The 10,024-nt window shown below is 40.1% G+C and overlaps 2 pseudogenes; one reads left to right on the top strand and one right to left on the bottom strand.

Moving 5' to 3' along the window:
- Positions 1 to 866: 866 nt before the first annotated feature.
- LOC101578946 lies at positions 867 to 1,937 on the bottom strand (annotated as a pseudogene).
- A 112-nt stretch (positions 1,938 to 2,049) lies between these two features.
- Positions 2,050 to 2,697, top strand: LOC101561561 (annotated as a pseudogene).
- The last annotated feature ends 7,327 nt before the right edge of the window (positions 2,698 to 10,024 follow it).

Genomic DNA, 10,024 nt, shown 5'->3' with positions numbered 1-10,024 from the left:
TTTTTTTTTTTTTTTTTTTTGACAGAATGGGGATTGAACTTAGGCTCTTTCACTTGCCAGGCAAGTGCTTATTCTACTGAGCCATCTCCTCAGCCTCTTGGTATGCTCTTCAGTTCTGTGTCTTCTATGTGAAATATTCAAGGCATAGTGCTCAACAAAGAAAACTATGGTCAGCGTGATGGCCTACACTGCGTGAGGCTATCCATCAGTTCTAAAGCAAGCCTCAAATCTTAAAAACACATTTCAAGAGAACTGGTTAAAAGGGCGACTATGAGGGAAAAGTGAGGTCAGAATTATTCAGGGCCGTGCTGTCACTCTGCATGCGTTCAGTGACATTGAGTCACTGAAATTATTAGGGTTAGAGATTTTTGCTTCATGACTTACAGAAAAGAAACTTTTGTTTGAGGATATATAGAATAAAATTCTTCGATGCAGGCACTGAAGAATTTCAGGTACAGGGAGGCAGGCTTCCTGGCAGCCACAGAGAGTTACGTCATTTTCTTGAAGACTTCTGCTCACATTTGCTATTTCATGAATATAAAAGTTATTATGAATTAATTCCTTTATTTATCAAAACACTGTAACAGTAAATTTATGCAATGTCTTTTATACAGATAAGTTACCTTGCTGTATCTTTCATCAGGATCCTGTCCTATTATATTCATCTTACTCAAAGAACTGGGCAACTGTAAGGAGGTATGGAGTCTGGTGCAGGAGTATAGAGTTAACACTCAAACACACTTAGCTTTTGCCAGTATAAAAATCCCTATCAGTGCCTTACAGATGAGTTTATGAACAGTAAGATCTTGCAGTCCAACCCAGAAGTCCCAGCAAGTATTTTAAACAACTTGATGGTCAAGCCTGAACTAGGTATTTAGTGTCTTCTTTATTGCAAATATGATGTCTTAGACCTGAGGTACAGGGTTGTCTTCTAGAATCTTTATGTAAGGCATAGGGACCTCAGCGCCGGTGACCCATACAGCAGAAGCATCCAAGAAATTGAAAGCAAGGCCTTCCATGATCCTGGCCCAGATTTCAGTTCCCACTCTGAACAGTGGCCAGCCTCCTTCCACAGTTATGAGATGATTAGTCTTCATGACACAAGCTTTTTAGTTTCAATGTCCATTGGTCTGATGGTACGCAAATTGATCACCTCACGTTCAACTCCCTCTTTTGACAGTGCTGTCACAGCTTCTGAGCAAAGGCCCACAAGTTTCAAATGGGAAACCACAATTATATGTGTCCTTTTCCTTTCTACTTTGGCTTTTCCAATGTGAATCAGGAAATCTTTTGACTGAGCTCCTGCAAGTAATTTAGACATGTATCAGTTCATTCTCTAGCACCACCACTGGATTGTTATTCTGAAGGGCTGATTTAGAGTCTTCTAGCGTCCTCTAAATTCCAGGGGTGACCACCTTCAAGCCAGGGCAGTGCCCATACGAAGCAGCAAAGCACTGCCAGTGCTGGGCAGCTACACCTGCTGAAGCACCACTGGGCTTCCTGAAGACAATTGGTACAGACTAGAGGCCTGGCGACACATAGTACATCTTGGCAGCTGAATTTATAACCTGGTCAATGGCTTGCATAGACAAACTGAAGGTCATAAATTCACAAATGGGCCACAGCACAGCCATAGCTGCACCCACAACAATTCTAGCAAAGCCCACCTCAGATGTGAGGATTTCTATGATCCTCTTGTCTCCACACTTCGTCCACAGGCCCCAGCTAACCTTGTGTGGCCCATTGTATTGGGCAACTTCTTCCCCAAGCAGAAATACCTTCTCATCTCTCTCCAGCTCCTCATCCATACCTTGACTTATAGCATTGTGAACAGTCACTGCAGCATTGTGGGCATGGTCCAGTGAAAGCACCTCTTCAGCAGCCCCGAAACCTGCTGCAGGGGCCTCCACACTAGAGCCGACACCACTGCCATCTTGCATGTGTCCTCTACTTCGTTTCTAGTCTGTCCGCATCTGCCACTGCCTGACACAGAGCTCAAATGCTCAGGATGCGAAGTGGCAGCTCTGAGGATTACCACACGGAGCAAGTATGCAGCAGATGATAAGTTTTTCTGAACCTTTTGGAAGAGACTTGCTCAGTATCTCTGATGGTGGACAAAGAGCTCATAACTGCGCAAGACATGATGATAGTGAAGATTCCTTGGCTCATACAGATGTCAGCCCTTTCCAGGCAATGGACCGAATGACATTAAATATGCAAAACAGCATGAAGGATTTACAAAGAAACTATGATCACCTTTCATTGGATCCAAACAGACATTCACGTTGTTCTTCCTCAGTCATGACTTATTCCAAAATAGGAGATGAACCATCAAAGGTTTTCCAGACCCCAGGAGGAATAAAAGAAACCAGGAGAGCAATGAGAGATGCTAACAGTGAACTAGAAAAAATGGCTGTTGGTTATCATACCCATGATTGAGCTCATGTTATTAAACAGTCAACAGGACTGGAGATGAGGAGGTCCATCAGCTTTTGTTCTGAAGAACAAACCAGGGACACAATGGCACAATCTAGAAAACACTAGAATACAAAGTGTCCATCATGAGGATTTGGAAACAAAGAACTTAAAAGAAGGGAGAAATGTCTTCAAAGTCCAGCCATCGAAGGTAAAAGGTCAGACATTTTTGTGGACAAACTCACCATCAAAGGATCACCTATGAAAACCAACAAAAAATAAATAGCCATACGTTTGATCTGTTAATTTTTTTAACAGAGGAAGTAAGGCTGCTGGGTGTTATATACATAAGACCAATTTCCTGTTGTTAAATTGTTATTGCACTTGTAACTTCCTTCTGTTATCGGAATGTTAAAAGTTCTAGCTTTGTATTGTTCCTACTTTAGGAATAAAACTGTTATTTTCAGTGTGATGAAATGGACAAACATTCTTAAAACTCCTTAAGACATGCTCATTTCTAAAGCCTGTATCCTGATTTTGCCATCTGAATTACTTTAGTATTGGCTGCATTCTTTTACATTTATCAAGGTTGATTATAGAGCTGGTTCTATCATTTTTAGTTATGAGTAAGTGAAATCTTAAAAATGGGCAGTTTCCACCAGTACCATACTAGAATGACATGCTATGATACCTACCATCTTAATCTTCTACATGGTGACACACAAAAAATGCAAATTCAAGGCCTGTTTCAGAAAGAGCAAATTGAAGAAACATAAAAGAAATTATTCTAGTGAGATGTTAATAAAGGTTTAAATAGCTTATCTCAAATTTTATATTGTGTTATATATCCAACTAGCTTAAAGCTTTAAAATAATAAATCTAATTGTAGTACTATTATGTAAGTAATAATAAAGCTTTATTAATGATAAAGCTAAAAAAAGAATAACCTTCATCTTGGGCAGGAATTTGAGGTAGATCTGGTTTAATATACATTGCCTTACTTTATGTGATTTTGAGTGCAGCCTTTCCGTGCTTTGTAGTGTGAGGTGTAGTTAGCCCAACCTAGCAAACCCGGATGTTGTGTGTTAGTTTGTGAAGGACACGTGAGTCTTAGTTGGAAAAAGGAAAATAGGAAGGATTTTTCATGTGCAAGGGTTTTCCATGTAATCATGTTGCTTTAATGTGAGGCTTTAACAGATTAGTATTAGCAGAGATATTTTATCTCAAACTGTTTTCATTCTTTTCTAATGATATGCTTTGCATCTTCATGAACACCAGCATGCCCCAGTTTGGCATCTATGGTTGGTGTTGCTGTCACCCTCCCTGCTTCTCCTTCCTCATTTCTGCTGTTCATTATCCATTTCAGCAGTAGGTAGCATGTGATTTCAGGCAGGAAAACAGATAACACTGATTAAATTTCATCCTGAAAAAGACAAGTAAGCAGTTTGGTTCATAGATTTATGGGAATTTGATGCATGAAAATGATGCACAACCATCTCCGATGTGAAAAGTTAACTAGAAAATGATGAAGTTCAGGTTTTCCCTCTGGTATTTATTTTTTCTTACCTTTTGGCTGGCTCACTCCCCCCAGACCCTTACTCTGTAGGCCAGTCATGACTATTTTAATAGAAGCAGCTACAACTTTAGGGAGACAGGGTTTTAGACTCAAACAGGTGTGAGTTTTAATAAGTTTTCATTCCTGGCTCTTCTGTGAGTCCGGAACTTTCTTGAGTCTCACTTTCCTCAGACATATACCAACACAGAAATCCTGAAGTGCTACTTTGGAATTAAACAATAACACTTACCATTTAATATTTCCTTTTTTTTTTTTTTTTTTTTTTTTTTTTCGGATGCGGGGATTGAACTCAGGCTAGAGACAGAAAGTACTTTGTTTCCAATTTGTGGAACCGGGGATTGAACTCAGGCCCTTGCACTTGCCAGGCAAGTGCTTATTCTACTGAGCCATCTCCCCAGCCCCCATTTAATGATATTAAGAGCAGTACCTAGAACAAAGTAGATACAGAATAAATAATAATATGTATTTTGGTACTCATAGTCCCTCAGTAATTTCATATTTTTAGGGTCTAAAAATAATAGAGTATCCAAGTTGATAGTTTGAGTGAAACTTAGTCAAATCTTTTACATCAGTAAAAGTAGAATGTCTAGAAGTCTGATGCACTTACCTTTCACAGTTCAGTGCCTGCCCTGTTATATACTGCCAGATGATTTCTGGGTTTGGTTTCTCCAAGATAAGGCAGTGTAGCTTCCAGCCGTTGTGACGTACTTGCCTGGTGTTTGTTCATGGAAATTGGTTAAAGTTGGTGTGGATAAGTTGAATGTGGAGCCAGTGAATGAAGAGTCAGACTCCTCAGGAAGCAGAGGCTGTCGGGATGGTGCTGCCATGTACCAGTGATAGGAATTTCTTGGGAGGGGAAGGAAAGGAGACTAACAGTTCCTCAGTTTTTCTAGTGCTTCTCTCACTAAAGAGAAGATGATCAACCAACCGAATAAACAAACCCAATTTCTCTCCTCAGGAATCACACGATAAATTATTGTAGTGCTTTGTTGTGCATGCAAAGGTGAACAGCCAGACGGTATGTTGCTAGGGGCCTTTGAGGGTCTCCTTAATCACTCAGGGCAGCATACTTTGATCTAGCAGAGTTGAGAATCCACTTCTGGAAAGGGAACCACATTTCTGGACTGTGGGGCTTTAAGGAGACATAAATAGGAAGTGGCCCATTAAAACTAAGGTTGGGATTCAATAGCAAAATGACCTAGCAAGGCCCTGACTCCATCCCTGTCATGCTGGCTAAGTGTGTGTGGCTGAGAAAGCATGAGTATCTCCCTTGGCAGGATTACGGGTCTGGGGTACGAGTCTTGAAGTTGTGGTTTGTATGATATGGTGAGTTTATGATGCGAGTCACCACCACAGTGCTCATGTGGAACATCTGTCTCACCCCTGGTGTAACTGGTAGGGGAGAGGCTGGCAACCAAGCCTTGCAATTGACTAGAACTGGCTGCCTAAAGTTGTTAGCAGGGGCCTGCTTCCTTTCTGAAGCCAGCCTAAACGGACTGACCACAGACTGGGCAACCCTTATGGTTCACATCTTCTTTTAAATATTGACAGTCTGATGATGTTAAAGTTTTATACTAAAACTAAAATTGTTACTATTTAGTCCGCTCATAAATATAAAATTTGCTTACTTTTCTTTCTTTAAGAAAAACATAATTGAAGCCTGCAGGCATTTCCTTGGCTCCTTGATCTTGTTTCCTAGCTTGGACCTTGAGTATTAGGACACTGGAACTGGCTAATCAGTCTGACTTTAATCTGTAATACCTTTGATAGACATGTAGACAGACAAACCCCCAATTATTTGTTCATTCATAAAATCTACACTTCCTCAAGATCTGCAGATGACATGGAATAAATTTATGGACAAACACTACTTGAAGAATGAATAATCTGCTCAGAGAGAAGGAGAGTGAGTCTGCAGCTCTGACTGATAGAATAAATGTTGTATCCAAGAGGTGGCAAAGTTCTCTAGAAACACAGAAGTAAGAGCAATTAACTTGGCACCCAATCATTAGAGAGAGTTTCCCTGTGGATATGCTGTTGAAGTTAGGTCTTGCCATGTGAGTGAGTACCTACCTGGTACAGGAGAGGTAGGAGAACTCTTTATGGAGAGAGCCTGACTTGCACCAGGCATGGAAGTTGGGGGAGCCTAGTTTGTTCAGCGAGAGGCTAAGGCCCATGGGCTTGGAATCTAGGTTTGAGGATGCTGGGAGCAGAATGTGAAGAAGGTGGAGCAAAGGACTGCCTGTGACTGGAAATGTGGGGGAAATTTGGAAAGAGAATTACCAGGTACAGTGGAACGCCATAGCCAACTTCAGGATGAGCTTCTTGTTTTTCTAAGACAGGATTTCCCAAAATGCACTCATAGAGCGCTGGCCCTTGGAGTGTTTTTAGACCAAGAGGTTTTGCACACAATTTAGGTTGGGCAACATTGTACTATATATGTTCACAGATGTACAATAATAGTGTGAAGCTCTGGTAAGTCTTGGAGGAAAGAAACCTGTTAACCCTGTCTAACCTCCTCTTTTCCAGCTTGTTTGATCATATAGGATTTTGCTTTATGATATGCTCATTAATATCTCAGGGAAGTGGAATCCTATATACACATCTGGGAACTGCTGTTCTCAAAATATTTGAACTCTGACATAGGCCTATAATAGGATAAAAGATGGATCAAATATATATTCTGTTAGCCAAGGACTCAAAGGTTGGGAAAATCTGGGCTGGTGTTTAGTGAGGGCATCAAAGAGACATGTCCCTAGAAGAAGTAGAAAAAGGGTTTTAGCACTGAGGGAAATGTTTATTTCTTTGACTCAACTGATGTGGCTTCTAACAGCCACCAGGACCCGAGACAGTGATGTCACTGATTGATACATTAGGAATGGACTAACTATGAGGCGAAGTCTAGTTTGAGGAAAATGTGCAAGAGGTGTCTGAAGTTCTTACATTGTACCCAAATCAGGGACAGATTCTCAAGCAAGCCCAACCCTGCAGTATGGGGACAGGTTGAGGGAGGGTGAAGGACATTCCAGTCTCATTCTCTGTCCAGACAGGCTTTGTGTCTATTGCCCTCAGGGACACCACCATCCTTGCCCTGCCTGTGGAGATAAGATAAGGTCCTTCCGTTCAGTTCCCTGCTGTTTGCTCTAGTGTCCTGCTCCAAATCCTCCTGCTCTCTGTGCCCCAGAAGTCCTTGTCACCCATCAGCACATCACACTCTTGTCAGTGCTGTTATCACTCATTGGACACTTAGGATGCAGTTGGTCCTGTGCTAAACACTTGGTACAAATGACTTAGTCTATTGTTTATTGCAATCCTGTAAAAGAGATTTGCCACTTAGGAGTGTATTTATGGAGATATAGTAGAATACCTCGCTAACAGTGGCATCAAAACATATGAATAATTACCCCACGGAAAAAGAAGTCCAGAGGGAGGCATTTGTCAAGTTCAGTCTCTGTCATGCCCCTGAAGGCCCCAGCTGTAGCTTCCACTCTGTCTTTTTTAGCCTCTTGGATATGTTGGCCTCATGGTTGCAAAGTGCGTGCTGTAACTCTGAGCATAATGTTGACTTTTAATTTTAGCATAGGTGAGCCACTTTATCTTGAGAGTCAAGTGCTCCCAGAAGCCCTCAGCTGTTTCTATTTTTGTCTTATTGTAAGGACTGTGGCCCTTGACCTTTTACAATTGGAGAAAACCTGGGAAATTGAGGGTTTAGTTGTAGTCTTCAAACTCGAGGAATGCAAGGTTGAAATGGATTGGAAATGGTGTTGATCTTCCACGATAGGCATTGTTGTTCCCACATTAGATGACAAAGTAGCTCAGCATCGCAAGTGCAATCGCCTGAGTTCTCATAGCTTCTAAGTGTCAGAGGGAATTCTGAGCTGACTCAGTCAGAGTCTTTAGTAAACACACATTTTACGCTTATAGGGCAGCCTCATATTCTCCAAATTAAGTTCAGGTCAACCTATGTTATGCTTACCGAGCTTGTACCCTAACCAAAGCACTTTCTATCCACAAATGGATATATAGATGAACAAAGCATTGTTCCTGCTATCAAGCAATGAATCACCCCACGTCACACATGTATCACCAGCTTGAGGTCGAGTTTAATGGTCAACACGGTCGAGAAACAAAGACTAAGCTGTGGGTATACTGGAGAGAAGGAGAAATTTTTGCCTGAGGAATTCTGAGGAGGTACTCTGGAGAAGAACTGATTTATTTGGGTCATCTGTATGTAGATTTTTAAAATAAATATCAAGGTATCTTGTTTTATCAAATTTGAGTTAAGTCCAATGCATTATGTTGTGAATCATCTTAGGCATAGTTTATGTCTGAAATTAATGCAGAGATATAATATTTAAAAGCAAATCAACTGACCATATTTTCTTCTTTTAATATCATGTAAAAGCCATAATCTTGTACTTTAAACCAATACTCTATCTAGTCTATCAAGTTAAAATCCATGAAGTAAAACATTTCAGAACAGTAATAAACACAAGGCAATTTAAAGTAAGCACAACTCATTATATATTTTCTTCAATAAGTTAAAATGTCAGGTTACAGTCTGTGAAGAAAAGTCTTTGTATACTAATTGTACAGAAATAAAATAAGAGAGAAACCATTTTTTATCCTGCCAAAAAAGTAATGAAATATACTGTATTTGTAATGGAAAAAAAGTAGTCATAATGAACTCACTGAAAATGAAGAGAGAATATTTTTAATTACTGATTTCAGCAAAAAAAAAAAAAAAAAAGTGAAAAGATAAAAGGGCAAAGGGTATGGTCATAAGTCACAAGAGGAAAAAACCCAAATGGCTAGAGGCATGTGAAATGGAAAGCAACAGAGAAATGACAAAGAAAAAAACCCCATCGTTTTCTTGTTCTCTGTTAAATTAACAATGAATCAAAAAGGATAAATCCACTGGAAAAAATTTGATGAGATGGCAATTTCACAGGCTTGCTGGAAGACTGCAAAGTAAGATTATTTTTCTGAGAAACAAATTAATTTTCAAGAAAATAAAATCGGTTATACTATTTAACTTAGTAATGTCACATGTAGACATTCCCCTAAAGAAATATGGGCAAAGATACATACACAAACATACTTATTACAGGATTAGCTATAATAATAACATTGAAATTTAAACACCCAGAAATAGCGATGTGAGTTAGGGACATTATGGTACATCTATATGACGCAATGGTCTAATCTTTATTTAAAAAACTGGAAACCCTAATGACGGGGGAAAATTCCAGTGTAATTGATATGTAAACAGCACAATTTTAACTATTAAAAATTTATAGGAAAAGTTTGGAGAGAAATGTCATAATCTAAAATTATTTTTGAAAAAAATAAATAAAATTATTTTTGGGCTGTGATATTTGGCAAATGTTCTATTTCTATATTTTTTATACCTTCGAAATTTTCAACATTGAGTGCATATGATATTTGTGCTAAGAACAGAAAAATGACCAGAATCATTGGTCCCTGAATCCACCAGGCAAGATGGGGTGCTCTGTATTTCATTTCCCAGAGACACTAGCCTTGAAGCGCAGCCTGCTTGGTGGAAGGCAATTCTGGGCTTGATGGTGTCTGTTAAGACACTTTGTCATGGAGAGAAGGAGGAAGGCTGCTTCGGTTTATCTCAGAGCTTTCCCAGACAAGCACTGTGGAAGAAAACTTAAAGGAAGTGTAGTGTTTGAAGGGGAAGCAAGACCACCCATGGCAAACATCCTTGAGATTCTCATGGGCCCACTGTGGCCAGGATGCAGGCTGTCCCCCTCCAGGCCTCACGTGTGGCAGTGGTACAGATGCACTGTTAGGTCTCCGTACTGTCTGAGAAGATAATCCTGTGGTACTAGAATACCCATCTGCATCCTCTGAAACAGTCATGGCACCACCAGCAGACAGACTCCAGGATGGATATGTGTAGCTATTGGTTCATGATAGTCTGGGACCTCTTGCAGGAGACCAAATTACTCTGGGCAGAACTGACTGCTCTATTCTCATGTTTGGGTTTTAATGCTTCTCTAATAA

Source organism: Octodon degus, unplaced genomic scaffold (assembly GCF_000260255.1).
Source record: "Octodon degus isolate 3935 unplaced genomic scaffold, OctDeg1.0 scaffold00110, whole genome shotgun sequence".
Classification (NCBI taxonomy): domain Eukaryota; kingdom Metazoa; phylum Chordata; class Mammalia; order Rodentia; family Octodontidae; genus Octodon; species Octodon degus.
Note: the sequence above shows the minus strand (reverse complement) of the source record. Positions and strands in the feature narration are given on the sequence as shown.